Here is a 19,080-nt window from a genome sequence, read left to right on the forward strand (position 1 = left end):
GCTGGTTGAACAAGGTGTCATGATGGATCTCAAACTCTTCTATGGACCCCCTTCTCCGCTGCTAGTCATACGTAACGACCTTCCCCCGGGATGCCAACTGTTGGTACCTTGCAGATAGTGGGCCCACTAGCATTTCTCCTGCCCTGATCCTGATTTGTTCCTTTTCTCTTCCAACCTTGGCCCCCACAATCCACTCACCAATTCCTGGATCCTGGCTCTCCTGTCCGCAAGAACCCCAGTGGTGAAGGGGTGTGGCTGTGTTCGAGGCTTGGTCATTGTGGGAAAGTAGCCGAATCCAGACCACAGACTCCTGACACCTCTGCTATCACATCAGCTTACTCTGGCTCCAATATTCCTCCTTGGGAGTCTTGCATGGTTCTGCCATCTTCATTGCCCATTAAGCACGTTATACTGTATGGATGACTAATTGAATACCGTAAAAAATGTAATGCTTTCTGGGAGTGTTCTATATCACAAGAATGTACCCCAGACCAAGGAATACTGTATGGGTGAGTAATTTAACCCAGCAAAAAAAAATTATGCTTTTTTTTAGAGTGTTATATATCACACTAATGTACCCCAGATCACGGAATATTTTATGGGTGAGTATTTAAACCAACACTTTTTTAACTTTTTTTTGGAGGGTTATATACCACCAAAATGTACCCCAGAGCACGTAATAGTATATCGATGAGTAATTGAATACCAAAATATTTTCAATGCTTTTTTGGAGTGTTATATAGCACAGAAATGTACTCCAGAGCATGAAATACTCTATGGGTAAGTAATTTAATCCAGAAAAAAATGCAACACTTTTTTAGAGTGTCATATAACACAAAAATGTACCACAAAGCACATAATACTTGATGGATCACAATATAGCTCTAGCAAAAATTAAGAGACCAATGCACAGTTTTATAAAAATCAGCTTCTCTACATGTCTAACAGTCATTCCATTCCAGTGTCAGTTGAATTCCAACCAGAGTACACCTCATTCTACTTAATGTGCTTCTGATTAGGTGATCACCTGAACCAAATCATATTTAAAGGAAAGTATAAAAAACACTGCTGTGGTGTTCACAATCCTTTTGCAGTAGGAGAAGCTGGATGGCAAAACAAGTGCAAGTAATATCCCAAAAGTAATAGGAATGAAAAATAACTTTTAACCATTCCAAAGGAGTTGAAAAGAAAAGTCTTGAGTGAGGAAAAGAAGGCCTCAATTCTGGCTTTACTAGCAGAGGAACACAGTGAGCGTCATGTTGCCACCATCCTTAAAATTTCTAAGACGGCAATCCATTAGAACAAGGTCAAGCAGCAGACATTGGGGACAACAAAGCTACAGACCTGCAGAGGGTGAAAATGACTCTCCACTGACTAGGATGACCGTCATCTTATTCGAATGTCACTCAGAAACCGCAGGATGACATCAAGTGACCTACAAAAGGAATGGCAAATGGCAGCTAAGGTGAAGTGCAGGGCAAGAACAGTTCGTAACAGGCTCCTAGAGTCAGGACTCACGTCATGTAAAGCTAGAAAAAAGCCTTTCATCAATGAGATGTTTTGGGGTTGCTTTGCTGCCTCTGGCACTGGACTGCTTGACCGTGTGCATGGCATTATGAAGTCTGAAGACTACCAACAAATGTTGCAGCATAATGTAGGGCCCAGTGTGAGAAAGCTGGGTCTCCCTCAGAGGTCATGGGTCTTCCAGCAGGACAATGATCCAAAACACACTTCAAAAAGCACTAGAAAATGGTTTGAGAGAAAGCACTGGAGACGTCTAAGGTCGCCAGCAATGAGTCCAGACCTGAATCCCGTAGAACACCTGTGGAGAAATCTAAAAATGGCAGTTTGGAGAAGGCACCCTTCAAATATCAGGGACCTGGAGCAGTTTGCCAAAGAAGAATGGTCTAAAATTCCAGCAGAGCATTGTAAAGAAACTCATTGATGGTTACCGGAAGCGGTTGGTCGCAGTTATTTTGGCTAAAGGTTGTGCAACCAAGTGTTAGGCTGAGGGTGCCAATACTTTTGTCTGGCCCATTTTTGGAGTTTTGTGTGAAATGATCAATATTTAGCTTTTTGCTTCATTCTCTTTTGTGTTTTTTAATTTAAGACAAATTAAATGAAGATAATACCAAAATTTGTGATTGCAATCATTTTCAGGAAGAAACTGAGTATTATCTGACAGAATTGCAGGGGTGTCAATACTTTTGGCCACAACTGTATGAATCAAGCTGCATACAAGGTTATCCTGGAGAAACAGTTGATTCTTTCTGCTCAGGCAATGTTCCACATCAAATCCCTGTCATGGCCAGCCCAATCTCCAGACCTGAACCCCATTGAAAACCTCTGGAATGTAATCAAGAGGAAGATGGATAGTTACAAGCCGTGAAACAAAGAAGAACTGCTTACATTTTTGTACCAGGAGTGGCATAAGGTTATCCAAAAGCAGTGTGAATAACTGGTGGAATCATGCCAAGTCCCATGAAAACTGTGATTAAAAATCATGGTTATTCCACAAAATATTGATTGTTGAACTCTTCCTGAGTTAAAACATTAGTATTGTTGTTTCTAAATGATTATGAACTTGTTTTTTTGCATTATTTGAGGTATGCAAGCAATGTGTGGCAACCCAGGAGTCCGGTTGCCATAGTGGCATGGCCTCCCTCATGGGGGTGATGTCATGCCCGGAAGCAAGGAGGGGTCCCCTTACCAGGTAACACCATCATCCAACACTTTTCATGACTCCAGACCAGAAGGGGGAGCTCTAGTACCCGGTTTCAGGGGAGCTTCCCTGGCCTGGAGGGGGAGTTAGTTAGTCTGAGTCTGAGGGAGAGAGTGAGAGGAGAGGAGAACCAGGGGAGTGGAGCTGTAACCAAGCTCACCCCAGAGCTGAGTGCTAGAAACTGGACACGGGAGTCCGTGGTTGAGTGGGTACTGAAGTTCCGGCAGCTAAATTCAGAGGGCAGGAGACTGCAGGTCTCCTGGTCCATCTAACACCCCAGTGGCACAGCAGCATACCAGAGCCTGGAGCCACCACAAAGGAGTGACACCTGAAATAGGCTCAAGCGGCCTGCCATGCGGGTGCAGTTTAATTTTAAGTGCCAGACAGTGAGAGGGACTTGAGCAGAGCTTAAAGCAGCAAGGACCTAACAGGACAGCACAGTAGGAAGACCTCCGAACCCACCTGGCTAGGTGGGTCCTAAATTGCTTCCAGGCTGTCCAGATCTCCATTACCATCTGTTACCCGTTCCCCAAAGCCCCAGACTGCACCTTCAGCCTCGAGTAAAAGGTAAAGAAAACTACAGCCCTTGTGTCCTCCAGTCATATCTCGCACCCTCAGTCCGGCACCCCAACATCCACAAACCCTTATAACAGTACCGGTAGGCCTGGGGCCCCGCTCCACCTGCGGGGAGCTGTTATGATCCGGTGGTAGGATCACCAAACTGACCTGATAGGTAAACCTGAATAGTAGGACAAGCTCCGGGAATGTGGGACCTATACCGACCGCAATCCTGATCCTATCCACACACACTAAATGCAGCCATGGAGCGTTACCTAAACACCTAGATGCCTCTTCACAGCCTGAGAAACTAGCTACCCCTAGAGAGAAAGCAAGCCTCACTTGCCTCACAGAAATAACCCCAAAGTTTAGACAGCCCCCACAAATAATAACGGTGAGTTAGGGGGAAAATACAAACGTAGGAATGAAAAACAGGTTTAAGCAAATGAGGCCTGCTAACACTAAATAGACAGAAGATAGCAGGGATCTGTGCGGTCGGTACAAAAACTATCAAAAACTATCCACGCAGAAAGTACAAGAACCCCCACACCGACTCACGATGTGAGGGGCGCACTTCTGCTCCCCAGAGCTACCAGCAAGCGAAAAATCACATATAAGCAAGCTGGACTGAACACATCATATACTGAGAAACATATTCAAGGAAACAATGAGCAAAAAGAACTAGCAAGACTTAGCTTCTCAGAAATAGACAGGTCACCAGGAAAATCCAGGAGAGGTCAGAACCAGTACTGAATACAACGACAGCAGGCAACAAATAAAGGTCCAGGTGGAGTTAAATAGGAACCAGCATAGCAGGAAATGAGGCAGCTGAGCCCAGCTCCAGACCCGCAGTATCGCTAAAGGCCACCAGAGGGAACCCAGACGGAATTCACAACAGTACCCCCCCCTTGAGGAGGGGTCACGAACCCTCACCAGAGCCCCCAGGCTGATCAGGATGAGCCGAATGAAAGGCACGAACCAAATCGGCCGCATGGACATCAGAGGCGACAACCCAGGAATTATCCTCCTGACCATAGCCCTTCCATTTAACTAAGTACTGAAGCTTCCATCTCGAAACACGAGAATCCAAGATCTTCTCCACCACATATTCCAACTCTCCCTCGACCAAGACCGGAGCAGGAGGGTCAACAGAAGGAAGAACAGGCACCACATATCTCCGCAACAATGACCTATGGAACACATTGTGAATGGCAAATGATGCTGGGAGGTCCAAACGAAATGACACAGGGTTGAGAATTTCCAAAATCTTATAAGGACCGATGAAACGAGGCTTGAACTTAGGAGAGGAAACCTTCATCGGAACATAACGAGAAGACAACCATACCAAATCCCCCACACAAAGTCGGGGACCCACACAGCGACGGCGGTTAGCAAAGCGCTGAGCCTTCTCTTGTGACGTCAAATTGTCCACCACGTGGTTCCAAATCTGCTGCAACCTATCCACCACAGAATCCACCCCAGGACAGTCAGAAGGCTCAACCTGACCTGAGGAAAAACGAGGATGAAAACCAGAATTGCAATAAAAAGGCGAAACCAAAGTAGCAGAACTAGCCCGATTATTGAGGGCGAACTCAGCCAATGGCAAAAAAGTCACCCAATCATCCTGATCCGCAGAAACAAAACATCTCAGATAAGTCTCCAAGGTCTGATTAGTTCGTTCGGTTTGGCCATTTGTCTGAGGATGGAAGGCCGATGAAAAAGATAATTCAATGCCCATCTTAGCACAAAAGGACCGCCAAAATCTGGACACAAACTGGGATCCTCTGTCAGACACAATATTCTCAGGAATACCATGCAAACGAACCACATTCTGAAAAAACAGTGGAACCAAATCGGAATAGGAAGGCAGCTTAGGCAAGGGCACCAAATGGACCATTTTAGAAAAACGATCACAAACCACCCAGATAACAGACATCTTCTGAGAGACTGGAAGATCCGAAATAAAATCCATGGAAATATGCGTCCAGGGCCTCATCGGGACAGGTAAAGGCAAAAGCAGTCCACTGGCACGAGAACAGCAAGGCTTGGCCCGAGCACAAATCCCACAGGACTGCACAAAGGAACGCACATCCCGCGACAAGGAAGGCCACCAAAAGGACCTAGCCACCAAATCCCTGGTACCAAAAATCCCAGGATGACCCGCCAACACCGAAGAATGAACCTCGGAAATGACTCTACTGGTCCATCTATCCGGGACAAACAGTCTCTCTGGTGGACAACGGTCAGGTCTATTGGCCTGAAATTCCTGCAGTACCCGTCGTAAATCAGGGGAGATGGCAGACAAAATCACCCCCTCTCTGAGGACACCAGCCGGTTCAGAAACTCCTGGAGAGTCAGGCACAAAGCTCCTAGAAAGAGCATCAGCCTTCACGTTCTTCGAACCCGGAAGGTATGAAACCACGAAATCGAAACGGGAGAAAAACAGCGACCATCGAGCCTGTCTAGGATTTAGCCGTTTAGCAGACTCGAGATAAGTCAAATTCTTGTGATCCGTCAAGACCACCACACGATGTTTGGCTCCCTCTAGCCAATGTCTCCACTCCTCAAATGCCCATTTCATTGCCAACAACTCTCGATTACCAACATCATAATTCCGCTCGGCAGGCGAAAACTTTCTTGAAAAGAAAGCACATGGCCTCATCACAGAGCCATCAGAGCTTCTCTGTGACAAGACAGCCCCAGCTCCAATCTCAGAAGCATCAACCTCGACCTGGAAGGGCAGAGAGACATCCGGCTGACGCAAGACAGGAGCCAAAGAGAACCGACGTTTGAGCTCCAGAAAGGCCTCCACGGCCGCAGGAGACCAATTCGTCACATCAGAACCCTTCTTGGTCAAATCCGTCAAAGGCTTAACCACACTGGAAAAATTAGTGATGAAGTGACGGTAAAAATTAGCAAACCCAAGAACTTCTGAAGACTCTTTACCGATGTAGGTTGAGTCCAGTCATAAATAGCCTGGACCTTGACTGGATCCATCTCAATCAGTGGCGTACACACCATGTATGCGACGGGTGCCGCTGCATCCGGGCCCCACGGCCGGGGGGGCCCGGTGCTGCCCGGCCCCATGGTGTGTACGCCACCTATTTTTTTTTTTTTTTTGTGTTAATTTTTTTTTGCTCGGGTCGGGGACCAGTCGTCCCGGGGGGGGGGGGGGGGGGGGGCGCGCGCGCGAGAGAGCCGACAGGGCTTTGCTGTCGGGCCCTGTCGGAGATGAGCGTGTGGGGAAGCAGGAAGCTTCCCCACGGTGCTGCGCTGCAGTTGGAGGGGGAAGGTCACATAGGGGGCGCGGTGATCTCATTTCCGAGCGACCGGAAGTGACGTCACCGTGCACCCTTTGCGACCGAACCGCAGCCATTACACAGGTGAGAGCCCGGGGCGTCGGTGTGCCGTCACCAGCCTGTGCATCGCAGGTTATTGATGGGCTCGGAGCACAGTGCAGCATCCAATGTTTGCCGCAGTCTGCACATGAGCGCTGTCCTTACAAATCCTGAGCCGTAGTCTACAGCAGCAGCAGCCGAACATGTCAGCTGTTATCAGTGATGCCTGCACTGCTCTCTGACTAACTGTAGGAGGAGCTGCCAACAGGAATTCCTCCCAGCGTGACGTCAGCACTACTCCAGGCTCCAGCGCTCAGAGCTACTCACAGAGCAGTGTGGGCGTCACCGATAACAGCTGACATGTTCTTCTGCTGCAAACTGCAGCTCACGATTTGTAAGTAACACAGCGCTCCTGTCCTGATGACTTTTTCTGTCACTCACCACTCTTCCCTGCGGTGGAGCAGCTCTTAATAAGGTTTAAGGTAACACTGATTGGCCACAGCACAGCCAATCAGTGTTAGCTTTGTTTCTGTTCTCATCTCCCCAGCCGTACAGCACAGCTCCGGTAATGAGCTGCTGTGATCTGTAACGTGCGCTCCCCTCCCCCACTGTGTAAGCAGCAGAGGGAGATAGAGGGCTCCCTGCTACAGCTGCAAAGGTTGAACAAGGGCCCCCTGCCAGCCTAAAAGTAAGTGTAAATGGGGGGCCTTTAGTTTGGGGTGAGAGAGGGGGAGGGGCTAAGTTACTTAGGGATAAATGAGGGCACCATTTACATCATCTCTACTTTCACTCCTGACTGACTGCACCTCCTCCCTCTATATCACCCCTGACTGCACCCCCTCCCCATTTCACCGACTGTGCCAGCACAACCTTTATCACCCCTACCTGAGCCCTCTCCCACTATATGACCCCTGACTGAGCCGCCTCACTTGTATCACCCCTGACATGCCGCGTGCCAGAGCAGGAGAGCGCTGCTCACAGGCGGGGAGACAAGGGGTTAATCATGCGGGAGACCGTGCGAAGCGCTCACCGCCAGTGATGGAGGCAGCGGTCAGGTGGGGGCTGTATCATACATGGAGCTGATGCTGCCCCCCAGTCACATTGTGCCGCACAGGCTGCTGCATACTGATCCCCTCCCTGGGGGGCAGACAATGGGGGCTTCTGTGGCATCAGTGAGGGGCTTTTCTTATAGGAGTCCTGTGTTGTTTGCTGCAGACAGAGGCGATTGTATGAATATTATTCCACCATTGGTTCCTTATGTTGGGGATGGTCTGCAGCTTCGCCATATAAATTAGTAATTGGGGGGTGTGGCTGTGGAGAGGGTGTGGCTGTGGAGGGGGTGTGGCTGTGGAGGGGGCGTGGCTTAACATGCAAATTTTCGGCGCGCTACGCGCGCCACCTATTCTCCTCCCTTCTTCAGGGGGGGGGGGCCCTTTGCTCAATTTTGCTATGGGGCCCTGTGAAATCTATGTACGCCCCTGATCTCAATGGTAGAAGGAGAAAAAATAAAGCCCAAAAAGGAAACCTTCTGGACTCCGAAGAGACATTTAGAGCCCTTCACAAACAAGGCATTGGCTCGCAGGACCTGAAATACCATCCTGACCTGCTTCACATGAGATTCCCAATCATCAGAAAAGACCAAAATATCATCCAGGTACACAATCATAAACCTATCCAGATATTCTCGGAAGATGTCGTGCATGAAGGACTGGAACACAGAAGGGGCATTAGAAAGCCCAAAAGGCATCACCAAGTACTCAAAATGGCCTTCGGGCATATTGAATGCTGTTTTCCATTCATCGCCCTGCTTTATACGCACAAGATTATACGCTCCACGAAGATCTATCTTGGTGAACCAACTGGCCCCCCTAATCCGAGCAAACAGATCGGACAACAGTGGCAAAGGATACTGAAATTTGACCGTGATGTTATTTAGAAGGCGATAATCTATACAGGGTCTCAGAGAACCATCCTTCTTGGCCACAAAAAAGAACCCCGCACCCAAAGGGGACGAGGACGGGCGAATATGCCCCTTCTCCAAAGACTCCTTGATATAACTCCGCATAGCGGCATGTTCTGGTACAGACAAATTAAAAAGTCGTCCCTTAGGGAACTTACTACCAGGAATCAAATTTATGGCGCAATCACAATCCCTATGAGGAGGTAGGGCACTGGACTTGGGCTCATCAAATACATCCTGGTAGTCCGACAAAAATTCAGGGACTTCAGAAGGAGTAGAAGAAGCAATAGACACCAAAGGAGCATCGCCATGAATCCCCTGGCAACCCCAACTTGACACAGACATTGCTTTCCAATCCAGGACTGGATTATGAGCCTGCAGCCATGGCAGACCTAACACGACAACATCATGCAAATTATGTAACACAAGAAAGCGAATCACCTCCTGATGTGCAGGAGTCATGCACATGGTCACTTGAGCCCAGTACTGAGGTTTATTCTTGGCCAATGGCGTGGCATCAATTCCCTTTAGTAGAATAGGGAATTGCAAAGGCTCCAAGAAAAAACCACAGCGCCTGGCAAAAAACAAATCCATCAAATTCAGGGCAGCACCTGAATCCACAAAAGCCATAACTGAGTAGGATGACAGAGAGCAAATCAAAGTAACAGACAAAATGAATTTAGGCTGTACAGTACCAGATTTACAAATTTACAGATTTAGCGAAGTTTTTTATGCGCTTAGAACAATCTGAGATAACATGAGCAGAATCACCACAGTAAAAGCACAACCCATTCTGACGTCTGTGATTTTGCCGTTCAATTCTGGTCAGAATCCTGTCACATTGCATAGACTCAGGCTTCTGCTCAGAAAATACCGCCAGATGGTGCACTGGTTTGCGCTCCCGTAAGCGCCGATCAATCTGAATGGCCAAAGACATTGACTCATTCAGACCCGCAGGCGTGGGGAACCCCACCATAACATCCTTAATGGCTTCAGAAAGACCCTTTCTGAAAATCGCTGCCAGGGCACACTCATTCCATTGAGTGAGCACAGACCATTTCCTAAACTTCTGACAGAAAACCTCTGCTTCATCCTGACCCTGGGAGAGAGCCAGCAAAACCTTTTCTGCTTGGTCTACCAGATTAGGTTCCTCATAAAGCACTCCAAGCGCCAGAAAAAACGCATCCACATTTTGCAATGCAGGATCTCCTGGCGCCAGAGAGAATGCCCAATCTTGAGGGTCACCACGCAACAAAGAAATAATAATTTTAACTTGCTGAACCGGATCACCAGAGGAACGAGGTCTCAGAGAAAGGAATAATTTGCAATTATTTTTAAAGTTCAAAAACCTAGATCTGTCTCCGGAGAACAGCTCAGGAATAGGTATCTTAGGCTCTGACATAGGACTGCGGACTACATAATCCTGAATGCCTTGTACCCTAGCAGTGAGATGATCCACACTAGAAGACAAACTCTGAAGGTCCATAGCTGCAGCTGAATTCTGAACCACCCAGAGATTAAGGGGAGGAGAGAGGCTAGACACACTGCAGAGGAAAAAAAAAATGAACTCAGGATTTCTCTTCTCCCTCTTTTGCGATGCATTAACTCTTTACAGGCCTGCTGTACTGTTATGATCCGGTGGTAGGATCACCAAACTGACCTGATAGGTAAACCTGAATAGTAGGACAAGCTCCAGGAATGTGGGAACTATACCGACCGCAATCCTGATCCTATCCACACACACTAAAGGCAGCCATGGAGCGTTACCTAAAAACCTAGACGCCTCTTCACAGCCTGAGAAACTAGCTACCCCTAGAGAGAAAGCAAGCCTCACTTGCCTCAGAGAAATAACCCCAAAGTTTAGACAGCCCCCCACAAATAATAACGGTGAGTTAAGGGGAAAATACAAACGTAGGAATGAAAAACAGGTTTAAGCAAATGAGGCCCGCTAACACTAAATAGACAGAAGATAGCAGGGATCTGTGCGGTCGGTACAAAAACTATCAAAAACTATCCACGCAGAAAGTACAAGAACCCCCACACCGACTCACGATGTGAGGGGCGCACTTCTGCTCCCCAGAGCTACCAGCAAGCGAAAAATCACTTATAAGCAAGCTGGACTGAACACATCATATACTGAGAAACATATTCAAGGAAACAATGAGCAAAAAGAACTAGCAAGACTTAGCTTCTCAGAAATAGACAGGTCACCAGGAAAATCCAGGAGAGGTCAGAACCAGTACTGAATACAACGACAGCAGGCAACAAATAAAGGTCCAGGTGGAGTTAAATAGGAACCAGCATAGCAGGAAATGAGGCAGCTGAGCCCAGCTCCAGACCCGCAGTATCGCTAAAGGCCACCAGAGGGAACCCAGACGGAATTCACAACAGGGAGCAGAACCATCCCAGCTGTGTCACCATCGGCCCCAGAAGTCCTCTTAATCAGCGTCGGCCATCAATTGCCGAACACCACAATTGGCGTCACGAACTAATCCCCTATAAGCTTTATTCCCCTTTCATTTTAATTTTATTGGATGCCCAGGGCTACGGACCGGGTCACTGCTGCCGTGACAACTCCCCTGAAAACCTGTCCAACCCGGCCCGAGTACACCACAGCCCTAGCAGATGCTCCAAATGCATTTTTTTGCTAATTTTGACCATTTCTCATTTTCAGAAAATAAATACAAAATTTATTGCTTGGAAATTCGGAGACTGGGGGCTGCCTTATACTGCAGGGTCTGCCTATGGTGGTGTTGCCTTATACTGCAGGGTCTGCCTATGGGAGTGCTGCCTTATACTGCAGGGTCTGCCTGTGGGGGTGCTGCCTTATACTTCAGGATCTGCCTATGGGGGTGCTGCCTTATACTCCAGGGTCTGCCTATGGGGGTGCTGCCTTATACTGCAGGGTCTGCCTAAGAGGGGACTTCCTTATACTACAGGGTCTGCCTATAGGATGCTGCCTTATACTACAGGGTCTGCCTATGGTGGTGCTGCCTTATACTACAGGGTCTGCCTATAGGATGCTGCCTTATACTACAGGGTCTGCCTATGGTGGTGCTGCCTTATACTACAGGGTCTGCCTATGAGGGTGCTGCCTTATACTACAGGGTCTGCCTATGGGGGTGCTGCCTTATACTACAGGGTCTGCCTATGGGGTGCTGTCATACACTACAAGGTCTGCCTATGGTGGTGCTGCCTTATAGTACAGAATCTGCCTATGGAGGTGCTGCCTAATAATACAGGGTCTGCCTATGGGGGTGCTGCATTATACTACAAGGTCTGCCTATGGCGGTTAAGCCTTATACTACAGGGTCTGCCTATAGGGTGCTACCTTTTACCCATGCCTATGGGTGCTGCCTTGTGCTATAGAGTTTGCATATGGGTGCTGCCTTGTGCTATAGAGACTGCCTATGGTGGTGCTGCCTAATGCTACAGGGTCTGCCTATGGGGGTGCTGCCTTATACTACAGGGTCTGCCTATGGAGTGCTTCCTTATATTACAGAGTCTGCCTATGGGTGCTGCCTTGTGCTATAGAGTCTGACTATGGGGGCTGCCTTGTGCTATAGAGTCTGCCTATGGGGGTGCATTATACTATATTTAGGACAACCTGGTGCATTATACTATATAGAGGCTATCTAGGGGGCCATCGTACAGTGTGGGTATTACAGTGAAGGGGCCATCATACAGCGTGTAGATTACAGTGCGGGGGCCCTCATACAGTGTTGGAGCCATAAAACAGTTTGGGGGCTACTAAGAGGTCATTATGCTGTGTGGGTGGTACTATACAGTGAGGGGGCATTATACTGTGTATAAGAGAGCATCATACTGTGTATAGGGGAGCTGTACAGGGGGAGACTCGGGATATTATTAAATGTAAAGTGGGGACTTATTGTTATAGGGGAACTCAGGTTACTGTTACTGACAAAGGGGCACGCGGGGCATTATTACTTTCTAGGGGCAAAATGTGGGCACTGTTTTGTAGGGCACTTGCACCCAGCATTACTATATTATAGAGTCATGCTTTAGAATTTAGAAGACACAAAGAGACACACAGCAGGTGAAGTAATAAGGATACATACGGCAGCAGCGGCTCAGTATTTGGCATAGCTCCCAACCGTCCCTCAATGTGTGGGACTGTCCCGGATTTGATGCTTTGCCCCGCAGTCCCGCACGGGATGCTCTGATCCCACAGACAGCAGGAAAAGCGAACCGACACGCCTGTTGTGAATTCTGCTCTTGGGCTCCCTCCGGTGGTTATAAGTGGTAGCGCTGCTGCCTCTGGATTGCAGCATTCATCAGGTGTGTCCACTTTTTGCAATTCTGACTGGGCTATTTAGTCTTGCTCTACCCTTTAGTCAGTGCCAGTTGTCCATTGTTCCTGGAGGATTCACATCCCTGCCTGGTCTCTCCTGCTTGCTGTTCATTTCAACAAAGATAAGTTCTGACCTTGATTTTTGCAGTCCACATGCTGTGGGCCTTATTGTTCAGTTCTTTTCCATGTTTTTGTCTTGTCCAGCTTGGTCTGTATAAGGATTTGTTTAGCCAAGCTGGTATCTCTGGAGATGCAGATATACCCTCCATATCTTTAGTTAGATGTGGAGATTTTGTATTTTCTGTGGTGGATATTTTCTAGTGTTTTAATACTGACCGCATAGTACTCTGTCCTATCCTTTCTATTTAGCTAGAAGTGGCCTCCTTTGCTAAATTCTGATTTCAGTCTGCGTATGTTTTTTCCCTCTCCTCTCACAGTCAATATTTGTGGGGGGCTGTCTATCCTTTGGGGATTTTCTCTGAGGCAAGATAGTTTTCCCTTTTCTATCTCTAGGGGTAATTAGTCCTCCGGCTGTGTCGAGATGTCTAGGGAGTGATAGGTACATTCCACGGCTACTTCTAGTTGCGGTGTTAAGTTCAGGGTCTGTGGTCAGTACAGGTACCACCTTCTCCAGAGTACGTCTCATGCTGCTCTTAGGCCACCAGATCATAACAGTACAACTGGCCAACAATGAGTTAACCGCATCTCAGAAGAAGGGAAGGAAAGTGCTGAGCCATTTTTTTTTCTGTAGTCTGTTGTGGTTTTTTTTCCCTCTTTCCCTCTGGGTGGCTCAGGAGTTTGGCGCTGGCATGGATGTTCAGGGATTGGCTTCTCGTGTGGATCAACTTGCTGCTAGAGTACAGGGTATTTCCGATTATATCGTTCAGACTCCGGTTTTAGAGCCTAGAATTCCAACTCCTGATTTGTTTTTTGGGGACAGGTCCAAATTTTTGAGCTTTAAAAATAACTGTAAACTGTTTTTTGCTCTGAAACCCCGTTCCTCTGGTGATCCCATCCAGCAGGTTAAAATTGTTATATCTCTGCTGCGTGGTGACCCCCAGGCATTTGCCCTGGAACCTGGGAATCCGGCTTTGCTTAATGTAGACACCTTTTTTCAGGCGCTTGGGTTATTGTATGATGAACCTAATTCAGTGGATCATGCTGAGAAGACCTTGTTGGCCCTGTGTCAGGGTCAAGAAGCGGCAGAATCATATTGCCAGAAATATAGAAAATGGTCTGTGCTGACTAAATGGAATGAGGATGCATTGGTGGCAATTTTCAGAAAGGGTCTTTCTGAATCCGTTAAAGATGTTATGGTGGGGTTCCCAACGCCTGCTGGTCTGAGTGATTCTATGTCTCTGGCCATTCAGATTGATCGGCGCTTGCGCGAGCGCAGAGTTGTGCACACTATGGCATTGTCTTCCGAGCGGAGTCCTGAGCCTATGCAGTGTGATAGGATTGTGTCTAGAGCTGAACGACAAGGATTCAGACGTCAGAATAGGTTGTGTTTTTACTGCGGTGATTCTGCTTATGTTATTTCTGATTGCCCTAAGCGTACCAAGAGAATCGCTAGTTCTGTTACCATCAGTACTGTACAACCTAAATTTCTGTTATCTGTGACCCTGATCTGCTCATCATCATCATCGTCATTTTCTGTCATGGCATTTGTGCATTCAGGCGCCGCTCTAAACTTAATGGACTTAGAATTTGCCAGACGTTGTGGTTTCCCCTTGCAGCCTTTGCAGAGTCCTATTCCTTTGAGGGGCATTGATGCTACACCGTTGGCTAAAAATAAACCTCAGTTTTGGACACAGCTGACCATGTGCATGGCGCCAGCCCATCAGGAAGATTGTAGTTTTCTGGTGTTGCATAATTTGCATGATGCTATTGTGCTGGGTTTCCCATGGTTACAGGTGCATAATCCGGTATTAGATTGGAAATCTATGTCTGTGACTAGTTGGGGTTGTCAGGGGGTTCATGGTGACGTTCCTTTGATGTCAATTGCCTCCTCCCCCTCTTCTGAAATTCCTGAGTTTTTGTCAGATTTCCAGGATGTATTCAATGAGCCCAAGTCCAGTTCCCTTCCACCGCATAGGGACTGTGATTGTGCTATTGACTTGATTCCAGGCTGTAAGTTCCCTAAGGGCCGACTTTTCAACCTGTCTGTGCCAGAACATACCGCCATGCGGAGCTATGTTAAGGAGTGTTTGGAGAAGGGGCATATTCGGCCATCTTCTTCACCATTGGGAGCAGGTTTTTTTTTTGTTGCCAAGAAGGATGGCTCCTTGAGACCCTGTATTGATTATCGCCTCTTGAATAAGATCACGGTCAAATTCCAATACCCTTTGCCTTTGCTTTCTGATCTGTTTGCTAGGATTAAGGGGGCTAGTTGGTTTACTAAGATTGACCTTCGAGGGGCATATAATCTTGTTCGTATTAAGCAGGGTGACGAATGGAAAGCTGCGTTTAATACGCCCGAAGGCCATTTTGAATACCTTGTGATGCCATTCGGACTCTCTAATGCTCCATCTGTGTTTCAGTCCTTCATGCATGATATATTTTGGAATTATCTTGATAAATTCATGATTGTATATTTGGATGATATTTTGATTTTTTCAGATGATTGGGAGTCTCGTGTGAAACAAGTCAGGATGGTATTTCAGATCCTTCGTGATAATGCCTTGTTTGTGAAGGGGTCTAAGTGCCTCTTTGGAGTACAGAAGATTTCTTTTTTGGGCTTCATTTTTTCTCCCTCATCTATAGAAATGGATCCGGTTAAGGTTCAGGCCATTCATGATTGGATCCAGCCCACATCCGTGAAGAGCCTTCAGAAATTTTTGGGCTTTGCTAATTTTTATCGCCGTTTCATTGCCAACTTCTCCAGTGTGGTTAAACCCCTGACCGATTTGACGAAGAAAGGCGCTGATGTGACGAATTGGTCCTCTGCGGCTGTTTCTGCCTTTCAGGAGCTTAAACGCCGATTTACTTCTGCCCCTGTGTTGCGTCAGCCGGATGTTTCTCTTCCTTTTCAGGTTGAGGTTGACGCTTCTGAGATTGGGGCAGGGGCCGTTTTGTCTCAGAGGAATTCTAATGGTTCCTTGATGAAACCATGTGCCTTCTTTTCTCGAAAGTTTTCACCTGCGGAACGCAATTATGATGTCGGCAATCGTGAGTTGTTGGCTATGAAGTGGGCATTTGAGGAGTGGCGACATTGGCTTGAGGGGGCCAAGCACCGTATTGTGGTCTTGACCGATCATAAGAATCTGATTTACCTCGAGTCTGCCAAACGGCTGAATCCTAGACAGGCCCGATGGTCCCTGTTTTTCTCCCGTTTTGATTTTGTGGTCTCGTATCTTCCGGGTTCTAAGAATGGTAAGGCTGATGCCCTCTCTAGGAGCTTTTTGACTGATTCTCCTGGGGTCCTTGAGCCGGTCGGCATTCTGAAGGAAGGGGTGATTCTTTCTGCCATCTCCCCTGATTTACGACGGGTTCTTCAGGAATTTCAGGCTGATAAACCTGATCGCTGTCCAGTGGGGAAACTGTTTGTTCCTGACAGATGGACTAGTAAAGTGATTTCTGAGGTTCATTGTTCTGTGTTAGCTGGTCATCGTGGGATTTTTGGTACCAGAGTTTTGGTTGGTAGGTCCTTTTGGTGGCCTTCTTTGTCACGGGATGTGCGTTCTTTTGTGCAGTCCTGTGGGACTTGTGCGCGGGCCAAGCCTTGCTGTTCCCGCGCTAGTGGGTTGCTTTTGCCTTTGCCGGTCCCTGAGAGGCCTTGGACGCATATTTCTATGGATTTTATTTCGGATCTTCCGGTTTCCCAGAGGATGTCGGTTATCTGGGTGGTTTGTGACCGGTTTTCTAAGATGGTTCATTTGGTACCTTTGCCTAAATTGCCTTCCTCTTCTGATTTGGTTCCGTTGTTTTTTCAGCATGTGGTTCGTTTGCATGGCATTCCGGAGAATATTGTGTCCGATAGAGGTTCCCAGTTTGTTTCTAGGTTTTGGCGGGCCTTTTGTGCTAGGCTGGGCATTGATTTGTCTTTTTCTTCCGCATTTCATCCTCAGACAAATGGCCAAACCGAGCGAACTAATCAGACTTTGGAAACTTATTTGAGATGCTTTGTGTCTGCTGATCAGGATGATTGGGTGGCTTTCTTGCCATTGGCCGAGTTTGCCCTTAATAATCGGGCTAGTTCTGCTACCTTGGTTTCACCCTTCTTTTGTAACTCTGGTTTTCATCCTCGTTTTTCTTCAGGGCAGGTTGAGCCTTCTGATTGTCCTGGGGTGGACTCTGTGGTTGACAGGTTGCAGCAAATTTGGGCTCATGTTGTTGACAATTTGGTGTTGTCTCAGGAGGGGGCTCAGCGTTTTGCTAACCGTCGTCGGTGTGTTGGTTCCCGGCTTCGGGTTGGGGATTTGGTCTGGTTGTCTTCCCGTCATGTTCCTATGAAGGTTTCTTCCCCTAAGTTTAAGCCTTGGTTTATTGGCCCTTATAGGATTTCTGAGATTATCAATCCAGTGTCTTTTCGTTTGGCCCTTCCAGCCTCTTTTTCCATCCATAATGTTTTTCATAGATCTTTGTTGCGGAAATATGTGGTGCCCGTTGTTCCCCCTGTTGATCCTCCTGCCCCGGTGTTGATTGATGGGGAGTTGGAGTATGTGGTTGAGAAGATTTTGGATTCTCGTTTTTTGAGGCGGAAGCTTCGGTATCTTCTCAAATGGAAGGGTTATGGCCAGGAGGATAATTCTTGGGTTGTTGCCTCCGATGTTCATGCTGAGGATTTGGTTTGTGCCTTTCATTTGGCTCGTCCGGATCGGCTTGGGGGCTCTGGTGAGGGTTCGGTGACCCCTCCTCAAGGGGGGGGGTACTGTTGTGAATTCTTCTCTTGGGCTCCCTCCGGTGGTTATAAGTGGTAGCGCTGCTGTCTCTGGATCGCAGCATTCATCAGGTGTGTCCACTTTTTGCAATTCTGACTGGGCTATTTAGTCTTGCTCTACCCTTTAGTCAGTGCCAGTTGTCCATTGTTCCTGGAGGATTCACATCCCTGCCTGGTCTCTCCTGCTTGCTGTTCATTTCAACAAAGATAAGTTCTGACCTTGATTTTTGCAGTCCACATGCTGTGGGCCTTATTGTTCAGTTCTTTTCCATGTTTTTGTCTTGTCCAGCTTGGTCTGTATAAGGATTTGTTTAGCCAAGCTGGTATCTCTGGAGATGCAGATATACCCTCCATATCTTTAGTTAGATGTGGAGATTTTGTATTTTCTGTGGTGGATATTTTCTAGTGTTTTAATACTGACCGCATAGTACTCTGTCCTATCCTTTCTATTTAGCTAGAAGTGGCCTCCTTTGCTAAATTCTGATTTCAGTCTGCGTATGTTTTTTCCCTCTCCTCTCACAGTCAATATTTGTGGGGGGCTGTCTATCCTTTGGGGATTTTCTCTGAGGCAAGATAGTTTTCCCTTTTCTATCTCTAGGGGTAATTAGTCCTCCGGCTGTGTCGAGATGTCTAGGGAGTGATAGGTACATTCCACGGCTACTTCTAGTTGCGGTGTTAAGTTCAGGGTCTGTGGTCAGTACAGGTACCACCTTCTCCAGAGTACGTCTCATGCTGCTCTTAGGCCACCAGATCATAACAGTACAACTGGCCAACAATGAGTTAACCGCATCTCAGAAGAAGGGAAGGAAAGTGCTGAGCCATTTTTTTTTCTGTAGTCTGTTGTGGTTTTTTTTCCCTCTTTCCCTCTGGGTGGCTCAGGAGTTTGGCGCTGGCATGGATGTTCAGGGATTGGCTTCTCGTGTGGATCAACTTGCTGCTAGAGTACAGGGTATTTCCGATTATATCGTTCAGACTCCGGTTTTAGAGCCTAGAATTCCAACTCCTGATTTGTTTTTTGGGGACAGGTCCAAATTTTTGAGCTTTAAAAATAACTGTAAACTGTTTTTTGCTCTGAAACCCCGTTCCTCTGGTGATCCCATCCAGCAGGTTAAAATTGTTATATCTCTGCTGCGTGGTGACCCCCAGGCATTTGACCCTGGAACCTGGGAATCCGGCTTTGCTTAATGTAGACACCTTTTTTCAGGCGCTTGGGTTATTGTATGATGAACCTAATTCAGTGGATCATGCTGAGAAGACCTTGTTGGCCCTGTGTCAGGGTCAAGAAGCGGCAGAATCATATTGCCAGAAATT

Source organism: Ranitomeya variabilis, chromosome 1 (assembly GCF_051348905.1).
Source record: "Ranitomeya variabilis isolate aRanVar5 chromosome 1, aRanVar5.hap1, whole genome shotgun sequence".
In the NCBI taxonomy this organism is placed as follows: Eukaryota; Metazoa; Chordata; class Amphibia; order Anura; family Dendrobatidae; genus Ranitomeya; species Ranitomeya variabilis.